This window comes from Polypterus senegalus, chromosome 15 (assembly GCF_016835505.1).
Source record: "Polypterus senegalus isolate Bchr_013 chromosome 15, ASM1683550v1, whole genome shotgun sequence".
Taxonomy (NCBI): domain Eukaryota; kingdom Metazoa; phylum Chordata; class Cladistia; order Polypteriformes; family Polypteridae; genus Polypterus; species Polypterus senegalus.
This window is the reverse complement of record NC_053168.1, coordinates 102,735,233-102,755,323: the sequence shown is the minus strand read 5'-3', so window position 1 is coordinate 102,755,323 and position 20,091 is coordinate 102,735,233. Positions and strand designations below refer to the sequence as shown.

Here is a 20,091-nt window from a genome sequence, read left to right as displayed (position 1 = left end):
CTAAGGGAGGGGTATTGCCTTTTTATATAATATCTGTATAGTTTCAGGTTATATAACATGCCGCAAATACAAAAGAACTTATTCCAACAAGGTAGCTAGTGTCCCCTGCTGGATACAGTCTCTAATCCAGGCATGTTTAGCTTCAGGTGGATGACCTGTTCTGAAAGGTGGTATGGCGGCTGTCTTTAAAGTGTTTTTTGATAAATATGAGAAATCATTTTGTGCTTGGTTTTGTTATCTTGTGCTTCTTAGGATTATTTATTATTTACTTTTTAATTTTACTTTTGTCATTGAGTATTCTCTAAGGCAAGTCAAGTGGCAAGTCAAGTAATACCAATGATGGGCAGGAGGGGGATGCTGCCACTAACCGTGTCTCATATTTCCTCCACAGCTCAGAATTGTCACCTGTCTAGCCCCACCTCAGCCGAGCATTGGAAGTGTCCAGGAGCTGGCCAGTGTAAACAGAGAGCCCAGAGATGGAGGTCGTCTTTTGATCGGAGCTACACATTAAAACAGAGCACTCTGTGACATTAATTCCAAAACATGTGAGGGGCACAAGCTTCTTTTGTTTGTTTTGTGTTTTTTTTTAATTCCTTTCTATTAAAAGGGGTTGTGGCTGGGTTGCCACGTGTCGCCACAAAGTAGAGTATTTCTGGCAAGCATTTATTTCGTTTGCTGGTGTCGATCGTGGAATTACAGGTAATGTTTGCCTGAAATCTCCTGCAAGCAATATTAATGTGTTCCCAAATGATGTGATGTTTCCACACAAACGATCGATCAAGAGCCTCGAGCATAAAATTTTTAGTATAGCGTGTGTTGCTTTTACGTCCAACAGATGGCGCTGTTTTTCAAAAAAGCATGTTTTTACCTGTCATTTAGTATAGCATGTGTTGCTTTTACGTCCAACAGATGGCACTGTTTTTCAAAAAAGCATGTTTTTACCTGTCACAGGTGTGACATCTATATAATAGTAGGTATATAAAAACACACACGTATTCGAATGCAACGTTGTGTCAAAATTTCAAAGCAATCGGTGAAGAACTTTCAGAGATTTAAGATTTTGAACAAACAAACATTTACATTTTTATTTATATAAAAGATAAGCACCCGCATCCTCAGAGAAAGGCAATCTACATTTGTAGAAATCAGGTAGTGGGAAGGCTGTTGTTTTTTACTCTGGATGGGGTCAAAATGAGAATACATTAATAAAAACAAAGGACAAAAATAATTAGGGATTCTGCCATTTAGCATCGCTTATCTTTTTTTAGAAAGCATCCTTTTCTCACTTTTTGGATAAAATCACACTGGTTATCAGCTTGCAGTTAGTTCATATAATGTTAAATGAGGCCAAGTTCAGCTGCAACTCCTCCCTAATTTGCATTAGATTAAGCATGTTGAGGAAATAGATGGGGGGACCGATTAATTTGAGTGATCCCTGAATAACAGGGAGCATAAGAAGAGTATTAGAAAGGGTTAAGGAAGTACAAATTTACAACAGGTTTGAATCAGAATTGAAGAATCTGAAAAGCAAACCAAGTGAGGAGAATTTCCCATATGGAAATATTAATTACTTTTGTCAACCAATGGGCATATTTCTTCTCACCTTAATTTCTGGACACTTCACACTTGCCTCTCCTCAGCTGCTACTCACTGTCAGAATAATTGTCACGCACGTCTTTTTCAATAATGCTGGCTGCTGTGATGGTCAAGGCTCGCGCTAACAGCTGCTCCCTCCTTGCCTGACACTCCTCTCTAATTAGACGCAGGCTTGTCCAGTTTGGCTCAACATTCCAGCTTTATTTTTAGAAATTTTGCTGGGTGGCTAATTATTTAGGGTGCTGCCTGCCTACAGTTGAAGCAATTCATTTGCTGTGCTCTTGTGAAGTGGTAACAGCAGCGGCTGCGGTTGAAGATTTAGCGATTTATGTGGCAGACAGCTAATTTTACCCTCATGCCGCCACATTCCCTAAAGGTGAATATTTTCTGAAGTGAATTTTTCTGATAAGCACAGTCGGCATAGGAAATTCCCTAATAGCTTTTTATCTCTCCTGCTCAATTACTTTTCCTTTCCTTGAGAACACGAATGGCAGAAGTAGGCAGGGAAATGTCAGATGCTGGGAGGATCAAGAGTGTGAGGGACCTCTACTTTCACTTTACCAAGCAACCAGCACCATGACAGACTAATGATGCCCACAGATTTTCCTCATTAGGTCCACTACTTGGTAAACTGAACTCGCTTTTCCCTTCCAAAATAGAGGAGGCCAAATAATAGGACTAAATACTGCTAACTTCACATTCACAGTGCCACTGTGTATTTTTCCTTCTTTATCATGCCCTAAAAAGGTGTTTAGTCTGAACTCTGGGTTGAATTTTGAGATTTTGTGCATTAAAACCCCTTGTCTTCTTGTGACCAGAAGCCTGTGATCATTTAGGGTGCAACACCATGTGCTGTCAAGCCTACTTACAAGATTCTAGAGAACATGAGGCTCTGACACTTTGGATTTGTACCTCAGGTTATTCAGGGAAATCGATCATTTACTGAACAGTATTCAGTGCCTATAAAAAGTATTCATCCTTTTGGAAATTTTCACATTTAATTGTTATAAAATATTGTGGATTTAATTTGGTTTTATTGGCGCTGATTAACAGAAAAAGACTGTAATGTCAAAATTAAAACAGATCTCTGCATATATGGAGTCAATCAAATGGAAAAGAGGAAGCATTACTCCCCCTACCCTTAAACCCCACTCATACATGGCATTAACAAGCACTTTTGGTGATCTGATCACAATACAATGGCAATTGAATTCATTAGAACGTGGGCATAAATGGACATGGCTTCAGATCATGAATGATTTGTTCAGACCACATTTGGAGACACTCATGAGAGAAGGTCACATAAGATGGCTTTCTAGGCACCATCTGGATACTGGGAACTACGAATGTTATTCTTAGATATAAATGTAGTCTTTCTAAATTACTGTATATTTTGATACAATTCAGATATAAAATGCATGTCAAAGCCAAGTGTAACACTAAGTCAGCAGTATGTCTGTCATCAGTTCTCAGAAAGGTCATGGGGAGAAAGATCAGGATTGAATAAACCGTACAGCATTCTCACAGGAAGTTAACATAGTTTAAGGAAAGGTCACACTTGTCAGCCTAACTTGATGGATTTCCTTGAGGTGTTTTCAGACAAAGTGGATGGAAGCAGTGCATATGATTCTTTTTACTTGTATTATATTGAAGATGTGTTCTCTGCCTGAAATCTGGAGTACCTAAGCTGTTGATGAAAATAAGATGAATCAGCAACTTCCTCAATGTGGGTGATGTAGCCAGTATTTGAAAAAGGGGATGGAAGGAGTTACTTAGGTTTAAAAAAATGGATCTAATATGATGAAAACTAATATAACAAAAAACTTTGTAAGAGTAACATTTATTAAACATCATAGGTCTTTCAATGAGGCATGGGAGCAGTATTTGAATGAGCAGATATATGGAAATGGCGATTTAAGGTAGTGCTTATGGTGTCCTGTATAAGACAACTGTGAGGAGTTTGGTGAAACACCATATAACAAGGCCACAGATGTCATGGCCCAGCAGTTGTCAAGAGATATGCAGTGCAGAGATGGCCGTTATGAAGATTAGCAGAATGCTGGACTACAGAGGCTATCGTGACTTTGTACAGAATTCTAACAAGACACCACCTGGATCATTACCACATTACAGGAAAGACTTTGAAGGACTTGGAAGGTTTCACACAAAGACAAAGTCCCAATCAAAGAGTTCAAGGACTAAATTCCGAAAATTTGTATCATTTAGACAGATGAAGTATAACAGTGGCACACCAGCTGTGTACCAAAAGTCTATACTGGATGATTTAATTTTGTTTCAATTATTTATTTTCATATTAAAATATTATGTATTACATATTTATAACATTACTAGGGGGTTCGCCCCCTGCTAGCTTCGCTTGCCAGGCACTTTGCGTTTCTGCCACGTGAGTTGTGAAGAGGGGGGTTGAATGCACCCCAAGGAGATGCAGTCGCTCCTCTGAAAACCCCCTCTTAAATGGTGATACAATGGGAAACAAAAATATAATTTTTTTTTTTTTACCTCCTCTTTGCTCAATCAGCTGCTGGCTTGCTGCTGCTGCCTTACCGTGTGAACTGCATCTCGCGCTGCGCTTTGAACATTTAAAAGCCTGTACAGCAGCTGTCCTACTCTTTGTCTTTTATTTCCTGCCCTGGGCATGGTTAAATCTCTTGACACAAAGTTTCGTCTTGCGGGACACAAGTTCTTGATATTTTTTAGTTTATAATTTAAAAACAGAATAAGAATCTGAAAATCTAACAACATCACATTAAAGTTTGATAAACTCTGGAAACAATGATACCAAACATATATATGTAGGTTTTAAAATAAGCCCGATTTAAAGCGTGACAAAAACGTGACATAAAAATGTCACATAAAATTGTTGAACAAAATCGTTGTACTTTTAGGCTTAGGATTTTATATATATAGAGTAGATTGCAGTGTGCACAGTTCTGATGGCATTGGAAAACACAAATGAGCTATTCGCCATTTTGGGGTCCATGAATTGCAATGACACATGGGTAAAAACATAAATTACTTGTACAAAAGGGCAGCATGGTGGCACAGTGGGTAGCGCTGCTGCCACGCAGTTAGGAGACCTGGGTTCACAAATCCCGGCTTCTCCCTGCGTGGAGTTTGCATGTTATCCCTGTGTCTGCATGGGTTTCCTCTGGGTGCTCCAGTTTCCTCCCACAGTTCAAAGACATGCAGGTGTATTGGCAATTCTAAATTGTCCCTAGTGTGTTCGTGCCCTGCCTGGGGTTTGTTTCCTGCCTTGCACCCTGGGATTGGCTCCAGCAGACCCCCGTGACCCTGTAGTTAGGATATAGTGGGTTGAATGATGGATAGACTTGTACAAAAACTAAGCATGAACAATGTAGGAGTATTTGGATTTCATTGACTAGTATTGGGACTTTTTATACAACCAGGACACATTTTCTTGGACAATTCGAAATGATGCTGCTCTATCTACATTCCTGTCCTCACCTATTGTCATGAGCTGAAGGTAATGACCGAAAGTATAAGTTTGTGAGTACAAATGACAGAAATGAGGTTTCCTGGCAAGGTGGCTGTGTGGACATTCTGTGATTTCCAATTCAGTTATTTGGGAGAGGCTCAGAATAGAGTCGCTGGTCCTCCAAAGAGAAAAGAGCCAACTAAGGAGGTGTTCCAGGCATGACCCACTAGGTGGAAGTCCTGCAGCAGACCAGTGACACGCTAGCGAGATTATATCTCTTGGATAGCTTGAAAACATCTAGTAATTCCCCAGGAACAGCTGTAATCAGGGAAAAAGTTAAATCTGGGTGGTCCTGCTTGGCTTGCAGCCACCAAGATCCTTACCAGGAAAAGTGATTTCACAGAATGAGATGCAGTGAAAATTTTGAGTGGAGTTGGTAGGATTAACACTGATCATTTATGTTATGTTTATGTTTTACTTAGTTTTGCTTATTATTTATGCACCGTGAGTGACTAGTCATATGACCATGATTCATTGTGGCAATGACATCACTGGATGTGGCAAAAATAGTATGTATACTTAATTTGGATAAAACTTAAATATTTAGCGGTAATTAGTTTCCCTTGTCAGGTAAGCCTAGTGCTAGGTTTGCTTTGGTTTTTGACTAGCACAGGTAATGACATGAATGCTGTTACAATAAATAGTACAGGCCATATGAAAAGGTGATGGCTCAGCCAGTAAAGTTACCAATACATAAGTCATCACATCATCAGAAATGAATCATAGTTTGACCCACACCACTGAGCCATGATGTTTGTCAGTCTCACCTTAGCATTACAGATGACTTGTGTGTTAATGGAATTTCACTACTCATGGTTAAATAAAGCAGCTTCATTCTTAGTAGGTGCCCTTATTGCAATATAAGTGCAGTAAAGTACATCAGTTATATTAGGAGAACTGAACACTGCTACAAATTGCCATTTTATGTTGACAAAAACATCTTATGTTTTAAGTATGTACACCACATCAAACAAAAACTGGATATTGTGCCTCACTGGTCAGTTAATGGCTTTCAGCTTAGCAAGCATGACAAAATGAAACTGAGGCTGAGGTATTCTGTCGTCCAGTTGTCTAAGAAGTGACAACAAATAGCTGATATAAACTGACAAATAACCGAAAAGGTTCTTCAGTGCACCATTGGGCCTCTTAAAAGGGAAATAAAAAGGTATGTATATAATATTTGTCAATTTTAAGGTTTGTCACATAAATGCACATTATAATAACAGCTTGATGATATGTATTGTTATACCTGTGTGTTGTCATTTAGATGGTTTAACTGCATTACCCTACTTAATCAAGACTGTCGTCATTCCCCAGTTTCTCAGAAATGGGTCAAGTGTTGCCATTAATTTAAAAATGTTACCCAGTCAGGTTTTCCTAAACTGGCTATAGGAAATTGTGTACAGACATTATGATCCTCTTTTTGTGCTTATGTAAGATTTATACAAACAATGGAAGCCCCTGGTCCTTCCAGTCTCTCAGAATAATCTTGGGATCTTGTCTCATGCCAGCTAGTAGATTAGAGCTGAGGATTTGTCACTAGATACAGTAAGATGTGGCTAAAAGAGTCAATGTTTGCTATGTAAAGTGCCATGTTATAGTGGACTGTGTGGAAGGTGACAGTCTGCGAAACAAGCGACCCATAATGATACACTAATAGAACTGTATGACTAGAATCTATGATGCTCATAGTTGACACAGACAGGTAATGTTACACATAATGTTACATAATAATAGTTTGTAGTGAGAAGTTAAGCAAAATGACACCTTTTATTGGCTAACTAAAAAGATTACAATATGCAAGCCTTTGAAGCAACTCAGGCTATTTCTTCAGGCAAGATGTAATCATTTTGCTTGACTTCTCACTACATTCATAATGGCTAACATGGTACAACACCCTAGTACTATAATAATAGTTTGTAACAAGAAATACAAACAGAAACCAAAACATTTTAAATATAGAAAGTATTAATCTGAGAATGGAAGAATAATTCATTACTCTACATTGTTGTTTTTAGTTGGCAACAATAATTGTTATGTATAATATAAGCCCCAATACACAGTGTTAATGTGATTTATATAATGCCTCATGGATAATGCCCTGTGTATTCAGCATGAAGTGTGTTTCCTACAAATTTCCTTTGTCCCTTTATTACTGAAGCCACTTTTACTTTAGATTTGAATCATTCGAACCCCTAGAAACTGGCCATTTCCATGGAAATGGAACCATAATACTCTCAAAGCCACTTAAATAAATTCACTGTGACAGGGGGCCAAAGTCAACCTTGGTCACACTGGGTGGAAAGTAGCAAACCTAGACAGGGTACCAGGGCCTTCACAACTCACACCCATAGGGCCAATATGGAATCATAAATGAACCTGCACGTATTTCAGGATTTAGGAGGAAGACCAGAATACTGGGAGGAAAATCCACAAAGACATGTGAAAAAAAATGGATGATGCTTGGGTTCAGGATTTGGATCCTCCACTAACCACTTCCTTCTGCAAGTTGTTAAAACTCAGGAAGGGGAAGGAAGATTGCAAAACTGCAACTAGCGTTTTGATCTTAAACCTACTGCTGTGCCTGGTTCCCACTACAGCCATTTTGATGCCTAAGCTATGCAATATGCACCTCAAGTGGTCCTATTCATGCGCAAGGAGGACAGAAACCTGCATGATTTTCAGTATTTCAGGTACGAATGTAATTTAACAAATGTGCCTTGTAGTTCTGACAAGATAATGGAGTTGGAATAGGGATAATATGAGATATTGTGTTGGTTTTCCTGTAACATTATTACTATAAAACCTATGTTTACTGGTCCATGTGGCAGCTGCAAAATGCTTCATCACGGAGTGATAAATCAGGTGTACGTGCAGGTGACAAATCAGCAGCCATTTCATTTGCTCAGCATCCCCTGCCTCGCTTATTTTAATCATTTTATTCACGCCTCCCCATGTTTAAGACATCATTAATATGTTTACTTTACCAAGGCTTTGGTTATTCTGCCAGATGCTTATTGAGGGAAAATTGAATATTCATTTATTAAAATTAATTTTCCTGCAAAAGAAGTAAAATGTATTAAATGAAAAATACATATAACCTAGGACATAAAAAATCTGGAAATCAACTTGGGCCAGACTGCAGATTTCTGATTATATTGTGCAGCTACTCATAGAGATGCTTTGCAGGAGATATTTTCAAGGTGGTGTTGTCAAATGAAACCCCCTCTTTAAACGGCATTATCACCTGCTCCAGGGATGTGGGTTTGTTTTCTTCTCTGAGGTGGTGTGAAACTGAATAAACTTTACTTTGCTCTAGGTGGGCTCGTCTCCAAGCCCACTGACTATATTTACGGAGTCTATATGAGTTCTCTGCAGGTATTCTGGGTTTCTTCCTTTTCATTTTGAGTTTGCAATTCACTTATAAAACTTATAGGTGAATTGGAAACTCAAAATGGCCTATCAGTGAGTGTGGTTTAGTGCTATTTTGTGGGGCACTCTTATAGACTCTGGCTCCTGACAAACCTAAAATGGAAGAGAGAGCTGAGGACAATGATGTATGGATGAATAGTCAGTCAGTCATTATCCAACCCGCTATATTCTAACACAGGGTCATGGGGGTCTGCTGGAGCCAATCCCAGCCAACACAGGGCACAAGGCAGGGATAAATTCCCAGGCATAGCACCAGCCCACTGCAGTGGATGAATAGTGATAAGCCAAAAAAAAGTATTTGCAGCGGAAAGGGCAAAATACAAAGATAAACAAAGCCAAAATCCATTGTTTGCGTGGACTATTACAGTGGCAGCATCCAACTGGGCACTTTTCATGTCTGCTCAGTTCATTTTGGAACTCTGTACATCCTCTTATTCATTCGGAAGATTGTTTTGTCTTTTTAGTTCCCACCTTAGAGCTCTAATACCACAGATGCAGGGCTGTCTTTATAGTTTGATCAATGTCAATGAGCTTTTCTATAAACATGGGAGAATAACTGACTAAGGCTGTAATAATAAAGGAACTACCATTCAAAAACTGGCTTGCACCAGGAGGAATTCATTTTATCAGATCCCTGGACAATATCTGCATCTACAGGCAGTTGATGCTGTTTTGTCATCACTTTTGATTAGTTTGTAACACAGAAAGTAATTTTAATAGTTATGTCTCTAATTTCTTCATTTTGTGCTACCATCACTCTGATGCTATGCCATTTCCACACTCATTGCTCAAAGCATTGTCCAGCAGCCATGTTATTTAAGGCCAAGGTGCATGGCAGAAACAGTATATAAACTGATCTTTGTTTAGAAAGGAAAGGAAGACTTCCTTTGAAAATATCCTTTTGAGAAAATTCATTTAAGAGTATTACAGGTTTGACCATTTTCTGATTTGGAGTTTGTTTTACCCTTTTCTGTTACAGTCATTATGTCTCAGCAAGGGTTTGTTCTTAGGTTTATGCTTATTTCCTGTTGGTTATTGTTGTCATTGTTTAATTATTATTTGTCACATATTTTTGTTCTCATTCATTTTTATATATTGTTATTTTTTTTTATTTAAGATTTATGTATTGTTTATATGTGCTGAAAAGATACATTTTCAGGGTTTCTACCATTATATCACTGCACTAGATTTCATGCTGGGGAGCGATTCCTTCACAGGCTCATTGTGCAGATCATAATAGTATTTGATGGCAGTTATATTTATTTACCACTACCTCTGTATGTAAGCTGTAAATGATGAACTAGTGTAGCTCATTTAGAAGGGAAACATCAGTGTAAACTCACACAGTAGCATTTAGGGTAATTCCAAGCCCCAGCCCCTACAGACCTGCACTGGTTTAAGTTTCTCTGTGTTTTGCTTGATTACTTTTAGTGACAATGTAACAAAGGTTTCTTTTCCATTATGCCTTCTATATCAGTTCATTGTCTTAGTTTACAGGCTAATTTTTTTTAGTATGTGACTTCTTTTATCTGCGGTGGGCTGGCACCCTGCCCAGGGTTTCTTTCCTGCCTTGCGCCCTGTTTTGGCTGGGATTGGCTCCAGCAGACTCCCGTGACCCTGTAATTAGGATATAGCAAGTTGGATAATGGATGGATGGCTGGATGGACTTCTTTTATGGCTTCATTATGCCTGATTCTTGATATACCTTAAACATTAGGTTAACAATGTATCCAAGATCCTTAAAATGAAGTTGTAACAAAAACTTGCAAATGCATTGAAATGAGCAGCAACATGGCATGGTAAGAATTGTGAGTGTGTGGAGTGTCCCACAAGGGCTATAAAATGGGGAGAAGATACTGGGTTTTCCGTGCTGAAAAAGTGTTCTGTTAGCCCAGGTCACTAGAAGATAAACAAAATGACAGCGGACAGAGTCAGTCAACTTTCCCAAAAAAGTATAGTTCTATAAGGCCTATTGACAGCGTAGGGGTGTCAAGGGGGTGTAACAACAAGCTCCTAATGGGTTTTGCAAAAAATGTAGGGCTTAATCAGATGCCTAAAGTAATTATAAGGTTAGACCAGAAGTGACTATGAAATGGGATTAAATCCACCTCTAATCAGAAGCCAGGTATGGCTGGAATTAAGGTGACAAATGTGGACACGATCTTGATAAATGGGAAGAAGAAAGGCCAAAAGTTTTGGGTAGAGGTAATGAGGTGGAAGATGGACCAGCCACAATGGCTAATAGACAAAATATTAACTTGTATAACTTGTAATACTTTGTAACCTATTGTATGTTAAACCTGTCTTGTGCACTTCATTTTATAATAAAAAAACAATATTTTTTTCTATATGGAGGCCATCTTGGCTAATACTGCCAACCATCTTCGTTTTCCTGGACATGTCCTCATTTTTCACACACTTTGGACTATCTGGGAGGAATTTATACAATTTTGAAAATGTCTGGAATTTTGGCTCCTAAAATTTGAAAAACTCCTTATCCTTATCATTGGTAAAATTTGAAAGCCGTATACCAATCAGAATTTGCGTAAGTAGTGCACACACTTTTTTCCCAGAATCTTCACTTTCGTTCTGGTAGTAAACAATGCAGATATTGATGAGAATAGAAACAATCTTTTGAGTTCTTGGCTTTTATCTGTCCAACTTGGCTTTTTCATTTCCTCTTTTGAATTCAGCTTTCTCTTCTTGGTGAGTAGACAGTTCATTATAAATATTGTTCTTTTATTTTAATTATTTGTAATCCTAATTCACTGTAACTAAGTGAATTTATTCAAAATCGAAATTACAATTTCACTTTTTGTATGTGAGATTTTATTTTTGATTCTTCTTTCAAAACCTTGGTTAAACAAGAAATTACATACATCCAGGTACAGTCTGTCGTATTTAAGTGCAAGTAAGTATTGCTTTGGAATATTTTAATGGAAAATATTGTTATTACCACCTGTTGTTCCAAAATGGGTTCATAATTGTAAATTAATGATTCAGCTATTAAAGGTTTACGACAAGCAGTTGTGTCAGCTTCGCACCCTAACCCGATTTCTTTTTCCTCAGTTCTATTCTTGAAAAAAGGCGCACTTGTTTTGTTATACTTATACCTTTTGTGAAAGTGTGTATTGATTTGGACTTCAGTCTTCACACATTATATACTTCATGTCAGCATTTTTTCATTAGTACTATAACATGAAAAACTTTTCTGTTTTAGCTGTGTTCAACATTTCTTTCCTCACATTTCCTGTGATCCTACATTTATACAGATCATTGTAGACACAGAACACATATGAAATGCATGTATTCCAAATAATGATATATTATTTACCCTCTACAATGCCAAGCACCTCACACCCAGATAAACATACTTTAGCTGGGAGAACTTTTTCCCGAATTGAGCTGAGGCAGTGGGGTGGATGGGATAGCATGCTTTCTTACTGCTTCTGCTGATCAACACATTTACAAAATAAAAGATGCTAATGGAGAGGTGCGATGAAATTTATGGTGGCCTGGGATTACAACTTTTTTTCATAGGCTTCAGGGATTCTAGTATTAAGGTACCCAAATAAGAATGGAAGGGATGAAGTCTGTTCGTTTAAGATATTCAAAATATTTAATGGGTTATTAGTTTGCCAGTGACTGTTATTGTGGCCATCATATCATAAGTATAGTGATAAACTGTTACTAAAAGTTTATATCATTTTTTAATAACCATTAGACAGTATAAGGGCATATTATGGCACCATAGGGAAAGGCATCCTCAAAAGTTCTCATTTTTCGACCCAAATGTCCTCATTTCCAGAGAAAGAGAGCTGGCAACCCTAATCTTTGCAATCATCTATTCTGGGTTTGAGGACAGAATCACTGTGCTCCTTATTATCCACACCAGGGGCCTCATTTATAAAGCTTGCATACGGATAGAAAGAGGCTCAATATGTGTGCATGCAAACTTTCACACAAACATCAGGATTTATTAAAGAAAACTTGACAGGAGAACATACGTATATTTACGTACACAACATTTTAGAGAAACTGGAAAATGAGGACACCCTTGATCAAGTACAGAAATGCAATCAAACAAGCTAAATGATTTGCACACAAAATAAATTATATCACCAAGCCGTTATTATTATGTGCATTACTGTGACAAACAAATCATGCCTCAAAAATGATAAATATGATGCAGACTGTACTTCAGTTCTCTTTTAAATGGGGCCAATGCTACGTATTTGCACTGAAGAACGTTTTTTTCAGCTACCTACTGTCACTTCTCAGGGAACTAGCCAACAGGTCAAGAATTTCTCAGCCAAGCTTCACTCTAACATGCCTTCTGTGCTGGGAGCCATTAACTAACTGGCGAGGCACTACATCTAGTTTTTGTATGGTGTGAGTGAACATACATAACATGTTTTTGTCAACATAAAAAGTCAATTTGCAGCAGCGTCTGTTTCTCCTTTAGAGCTCCATACAACACTCATATTGCAATAAGCGAACCTAGTGAGAATGCAACTGCTTTGTTAATTGTAAGCTGTTACATTCCATTAATGCACAAGACATCTGTGATGCCATGCGGTGGCTGAGAAATGTTGTGTCCCTATGGCCTGGGTAAGCCTGAGGCAAAGTAGCTTTGACAAATGTGATGGTGCTGTGCATGGCAGGTGGGTTGTTATTAAGGTAAGTGGCTGAACCTTTAGTTTCTCATATGGCCTGTACTATTCATTACAACAGTGGTCATTCAATTACGTGTGCCAGGTGATAGAGTCTACCCGCTCAGACACGGCACCTTATACCTTTCCCTGAAACTGAATGCAGAGGAGAGGCACCATAATGCTACACATGATCATGCACTCTCAGTTGTGGGGGCGCAGTCTGACACTCTTGAAATGTAAGTAGCAGGGTCTCAGACCATCAAGAGCGAGGATACTGTACCAGCCAATTAAGTTATGCTGCATCATGATTGCATATGTATGAGGGTGATTAGCATGATCCATATATGGATGTTTTAAGGCAGAATTCAAGGTGCGTTCATGTACACATATTTACTGGATGATTGTGATTTATAAAGGGTAAATTGCTTAGAAATGTCTGTACACCGGGTTTTATAAATCTGATTTTGGTTTTTTTTTTGACATACCCATTTTTCTCCTTTTAGGTGTGTACATGCTTATGGGCTAAAATTCACACAAAGTTTTGTAAATGAGACCCCAGGTCCACCTTCTTGGGTGGTTTCTCCTTTAATTGCTTATAAGTAAAACAAAACTGGCACCAGCATGGGTTCTCTTAATGTTAATATCTGTTTTGCAGGGTGGATTTCCTTTTAATTTACCTTGACTTTACACATGACCGATAAGTAATGCTTTTTTAATAATGTCAGTGCTTCCTGCTCAGAAATCAACTACCAGCATTTATCAGGCAATTCATCATTTTTCATTTATTTCATACATTTTCCATTGATTCTGACATTTCTTGGCATAAACTTTCTTAATTTTTTTTTCATTTATCACAACTCAGAGTCATAGTGTTTATCTTCTTCATAGCTTATTCCATCCTGTTGATACAAAAATCTCTTTCTTCTTTCTGATTGATTCAAATCTGTTGCCTCTGAAGTGACAAAACTGATTTAGGCTGCGTCTATGAGTTTTGTCATCGACAGAGGAAATCCTTTTTAGACAACTGTCAAGGAAGCCCTTTCAACCAAACCATAAGAACACTTACAGTACTCATCGCAGAAAAAACTACCAGGAACCAAAATTAAATACCAGATGTCTTCCTTAACACTTGGGCTCATTCTCAAGCAATTAGATTTTTTTTTACCTTTTTACCAATCAATCTTTTTGCACAGACCCTGCAATTATATGCTACTGCAGAACTAATCCACATTAATTCTACATTAGAATGGCTGTAGTGAGAAATTTACAATGCCTAAAACAAGCCAAATATAATCTTCTCCAAGTTACAAGAAAAGCAGAAACAACAACAGCAGCAGTGGCTACTACTTTGATGTTCTCCATGTTGTTTGTTTACCTTCACTCAGTGTGCCAGTTCATATTCTGCTGTGCATCATATTGATTGGCAGCTAAAATGTCTCAACTTTTCTATATGCAATAGGATATTTTAAACTTTATTGGGTAGTTATAAAAGAGCCATGTAATCCACCATATTCTGCAATTCCTAGGATGTCAGGCAATCTAACTTCCTCAAGACGAGATCCAGCAACTGCAGTTATTAAGAATGACATGTAGTGTGAGGTGGGCCTTAGGCTGGTTTGAAAATGGACGTAATGGAAATATATTTAAAGATGTGACGAATCATAATTTTGCATTTATTGTAATTTGTTTCATTTGTTTTTACTTTGACATTTAACTATGTTGTTGTCACACTACAATCCATAAACCCCATCCATCTGTAGGCTTAAAAATATTATCATGTTGTATGTTCTGATGTTTCAAATATTCTGTTTAGATGTACTGTGTTTGCATCGCCCTCTTAGTTGCACTGCATATATTTTATTTATTTATTTATTTAATTATTTATAAAGCACCCATCTAAGTCAGCAGTCACAGAGCACTGTACAAACACAAAATCATAATAAAAAAATTTAAAAACTGATTGCACCACTAAAAAAAAATTAAGCAGCAAATAGACACACGACTCAACTTAAATCACTCCACCATAATAAATGATTGCTTAAACAAATGAGTTTTTAACTGCTTTAAAAACATTTTCATACAAAACTTCCCATGCAAAGGATGAGGATGACTGTCCCATAATCTCAGTTCAACGCACTGAAAGGTTTGATCACCACATGTCTTCAATGCCGTAAATAAAACAACTAAAAGATCTTGGTAAAATGACCTTAGAGCCCAAATAGAAGAATGGCAATGTACAGTTTAAACAATATACTGCGGAACTAAATTGTGCAGTGCTCTATGAGTGAATACTAGAATTTTAACATGAATTCTGTGGTCTTCTGGAAGACAGTGTAAAGATCACAAAATTAAAGTAATATGTGACTATTTCTTTTACCTCGATAACAACCTGGCAGGAGCATTTTATACGGATTGTCAAAAAGACATAGATGTTTTACTCAATACAAAGTAAGTAAACATATGATTACAACAATCTAAATATGTTGAAATAAAAGCATGAACAAGTATTTCCATGTCTGCACTGGGCACCACTAATCTAAATGTAGAAAGTGTCCTTAACAGAAAAAAGCTAGAAAAAAGAAATAGAACTATACAGTAAAAATATGCATAGAAATATATATATATATATATATATATATATATATATATATATATATATATATATATATATTGTCACAGATGAGCAGCGACACCTGGATAATCCCCGACTTGGACAATGTTACTCCTCGGCTACGAGAGGGCAGCTGCCCGGGGCTATTTGGGGGCCACAGGGATGGAGCTGGGATGCTCTTTATGAGAGGACATGGCCTCCGCCAGGGGGCGCCCGGACAGTTGGGGAATCCTGGATGGCAGCACTTCCGCCACACCAGGAAGTGCTGCCAGAAGTAATTCCAAGAAGACCTGGAGTGCTTCCAGGTGCTTTCCTGACACTTCCGCCACACCAGGAAGTGACGTCAGGGGGAGCACCTGGGGCTCATCCGGGTCATAATAAAAGGGGCCACCTTCTTCCAGTAGAGGAGCCAGAGTTGGGAGGAAGGAGATGAAGCTTGTGAGGAGGAGGAAGGAGGTCAAGAAACAGAGAAAGAGAGAAAGAAGGAAGAAGAAGAAAAAGAAAGGAAAGGGTTGGTCATTGAAGGCATTGTGGTGCAGTGGAAAAGAAAATAAAGAAGTGTGTTTTGGACATCCTGGTGTCGGTCTGTCTGTGTCTGGGTGTACGCTTTCCACAATGGTGCCCAACATGGGGACCACCTCCTGCTAAAAGGGGGGACCCCGTTTTCAAAAATATTTTGTGGAGGCAACCCCGCACAGCAGACAAAGGCACACTTCCATCGCGGCACACAAGCCTAAGCCAACGCATTTGAAAACACTCGCCTAGGACCACGCCTGACGGACGTCTGTATTATGGGGAAGAAGAAGGGCAAACGCGCCCTGAAGGTAGCGACGCCTCTTCCCGGCGTCGTCGATGCACGGGGGCGGCGGAAGAGACCGCCCAGCAACAGCGTATTCAAGAAGATGGGATTCGGGAGGTAAGTCTCGCGTGTGATGCTGATACGCTTGGCGGGGCAGTTGGGGAATCCTGGATGGCAGCACTTCCGCCACACCAGTAATTCCAAGAAGACCCAGAGTGCTTCCAGGTGCTTCCTTGACACTTCTGCCACACCAGGAAGTGACATCAGGGGAAGCACCTGGGGCTCATCCCGGTCATAATAAAAGGAGCCGCCTCCTTCCAGTAAAGGAGCCAGAGTTGGGAGGAAGGAGACAAAGCTTGTGAGTATGAGGAAGAAGGTCAAGAAAGAGAGAAAGAAGGAAGAAGAAAAAGAAAGGAGAGGGTTGGTCATTGAAGGCATTGTGGTGCAGTGGAAAAGAAAATAAAGAAGTGTGTTTTGGACATCCTGGTGTCTGTGTCTGGGGGTACACTTTCCACTATATATATATATATATATATATATATATATATATATATATATATATATATATATATATATATATATATATATATATATACTAGCAAAATACCTGCGGCGAAGAACTGCCTTCAAATTTCTATTAAGAAGAAAATTTAAACTTTTTAAACTGAGGGAAAATATACCAATAATTATTTAAGGATCTCTTTGTATACCACATTGTGAGTTCGGCCCTCCGGTTGTAATATGACCAAGCTGTGCGCTGAGCTTACTCTTGAGCATGCAACGTACAGTTGGCCATGTGAACAGTAATCTTGTTTCAAATCTCACAGCTTGGGTTGCTGCTGTCATAATCGGTTTGAGTTTCATGGTTTGTTTCAATTACGTCAGTATTTGTAGGACTTGTGTTGAAGAGACATTCGGCATCTGTCAAGTGTTGTAAGCATACAACCGGTTTCATCGATAACTTCACATCCAGCTTTCCAGAGTTTAAACATTCATAAACATCAAAGTGTCCACTACTGAAATCGTCACCTGTGAATCTAAGATATTTAAAAGGCATTGGCGGTTGTTGAAAGGTGTAAAATATTTGGCCATTTCGGCACACTTGAAAGCGACAACCAAACAATTCAGCGGCAGCCATCAACTCACATGCAGAACCATAGGTGAAGGGCTTAAGCATTTCACTCTTCTAGTGCTCCTGTGTAGTATAATTATCTCCTGTATCATCATCAGTCCACACCTTAAACCTGTCCCAGTCATTCAATACATAAGACACAATGTTCCTCCGCATATCAAGAGTAAGTTGATATGGCCATGCAATATGTAACAAAGCGAATGGAAAAGGTAGGTGCCATCTCCGGGCATGGAAACCACTTGGTAAGTGACAGTTCTTTGATCGATGGTGATCACCTCGATAGACATGTTAATGGGGGTACGGTTGAAACGATAAAGGAAATGGGTACCTGAACAATGTAAAGTAAGTCTAAAATATCTACACAATAACTATAATCGTAATAAACTAAGTAAAAAATTAAATTAAAAGGCTGTAGTTATCAGCAGGGAGATGTGAATCCCGTGGCGAAGCAAGGAAGGGAATGTAGAGACCGGAGCGACGAACAACTTTATATAGGCAGGCAGCCAACAACGTGGGAGGCATTGGGATGGGGGACCCAACGCCGCCTCACATGGTGACCGAGCTGCATGCTATGGACGTATATATGTACGTAAATAGGATTCAGTTAGCGTTGGGAACCCGCATACCAAATTTCTTGAAGATGGGCCTATAAGTAACAAAGACCGTTGAAAAGTTCAGAATGGCGACCAACAGTGGCATCATACCACCGAAATAAGTATGTACATTGGTTTCGGTTAGTGCATAGCGCAGGGAAGCCACCTACCAAATTTCGTGAAGATGGGGCCATAAATAAGAAAGTTCAACATGGCGAACGTTGTCAACCGTTATGACCGTTACGAGTAGAATTTCGAAATGAAACCTGCTTAACTTTTGTAAGTAAGCTATAAGGAATGAGCCTGCCAAATTTCAGCCTTCTACCTACATGGGAAGTTGGAGAATTAGTGACATTGGAAAGTTTAACACTAGAATTACCAGAGCCTACGAAAAACTCGTAATTCCGGCCCACCTTAAATCGCTTCTTAAATCCCTTCACACCTCTCCGCCAGCATCCTTTGTCCTCTAAATGTGCTGATAAAGAGAAGCTAGGAGCAGCCGGCTATTCCATCCCCCCACCAATTTAGAACGTGCACAAACTTCTCTCAGCTCATGCCTTGATTGAGTATCTGGGAGTGAAGTGGAGTTTTAGAGTGGAAATAATAGATCGTTATTTGGAACACACGCATTTCATGTCTGTTCCGTTTCTACAGTAATCTGTGTAAACACATTGTAAAAACAGAAACGTTTTTTATATTCTACTAGTAGATGAAAAAATGTAGGCATAAACTATATAATGTACTAGCAAAATACCCGCGCTTCGCAGCGGAGAAGTAGTGTGTTAAAGAAGCAATGAAAAAGAAAAGGAAACAGTTTGAAAATAACGTAGCATGATTGTCAATGTAATTGTTTTGTCACTGTTGTGAGTGATGAGTGTTGTTGTCATATATATATATATATATATATATATACACACACATATATACATACATATATATATCTACATATATACACATACACATATATAAACATATATATACATATACATACATATCTACATATATACACACACAGCTATTTCGTATCAGTGCATACGCTGCTTGTTAAAACGGATAACTCCCGCTCTTACGCAAGTCTGCGTGGATATTATGAACTATAGTATTTGTTCAAGTTCTATTTAAATTTTAAATAGAAGGAATTTTTATTTAGTCGACAGAAATATCTTTGGTAGGAATGGTAAAACAGACAGGAATATTATTCGTGAATAAATCAACTCAAACCTTAAACAACTTATAATATTTTGCTCTCCATAAAAATATATCCTGTCTAAATTATACAAGTTAGAAATAAAGTAAACGTTAAAAGAACAAACATTCAAATTTCTTTACTCTTATGTAATTTTATATAAAAATAAACTTAGATTTTAAATATCCCAAAAGATTTTGCTCTCCATAAAAATATATCCTGTCAAAATTATACAAATTCAAATATGAACATGCTGCATAACAAAACCTAGAAATATAAATAAAATGTGTTCCTTTCAGCAATAACAAATCAAATCATTCAGTTGTCTTTGCTCATATGTCATTTTAGAGCTGGACGCCTGGCATCTTTTTGGCAACAAGTTCGTTTCTGTTTGGTGTGAGGTTCTGTGTTGTGGAGATTCTCAGGATGGATTGCAGGTGCTCATCAGTGAGGCGACTCCTGTGTGCTGTTTTGTTAGTCTTTATCACTGAGAAGAGCTTCTCACACAGATATGTGCTACCAAACATGCACAAGGTTCGAGCCGCATGTAGACGGACTTTTTGTTCTTCA

The 20,091-nt window shown here is 38.4% G+C and overlaps 1 protein-coding gene across 1 annotated transcript in view; it reads right to left on the bottom strand.

Moving 5' to 3' along the window:
- Positions 1-20,091, bottom strand: part of tsnare1 (T-SNARE Domain Containing 1) — a 935,796-nt gene that overhangs the window by 778,806 nt on the left and 136,899 nt on the right. The window lies entirely within an intron of this gene.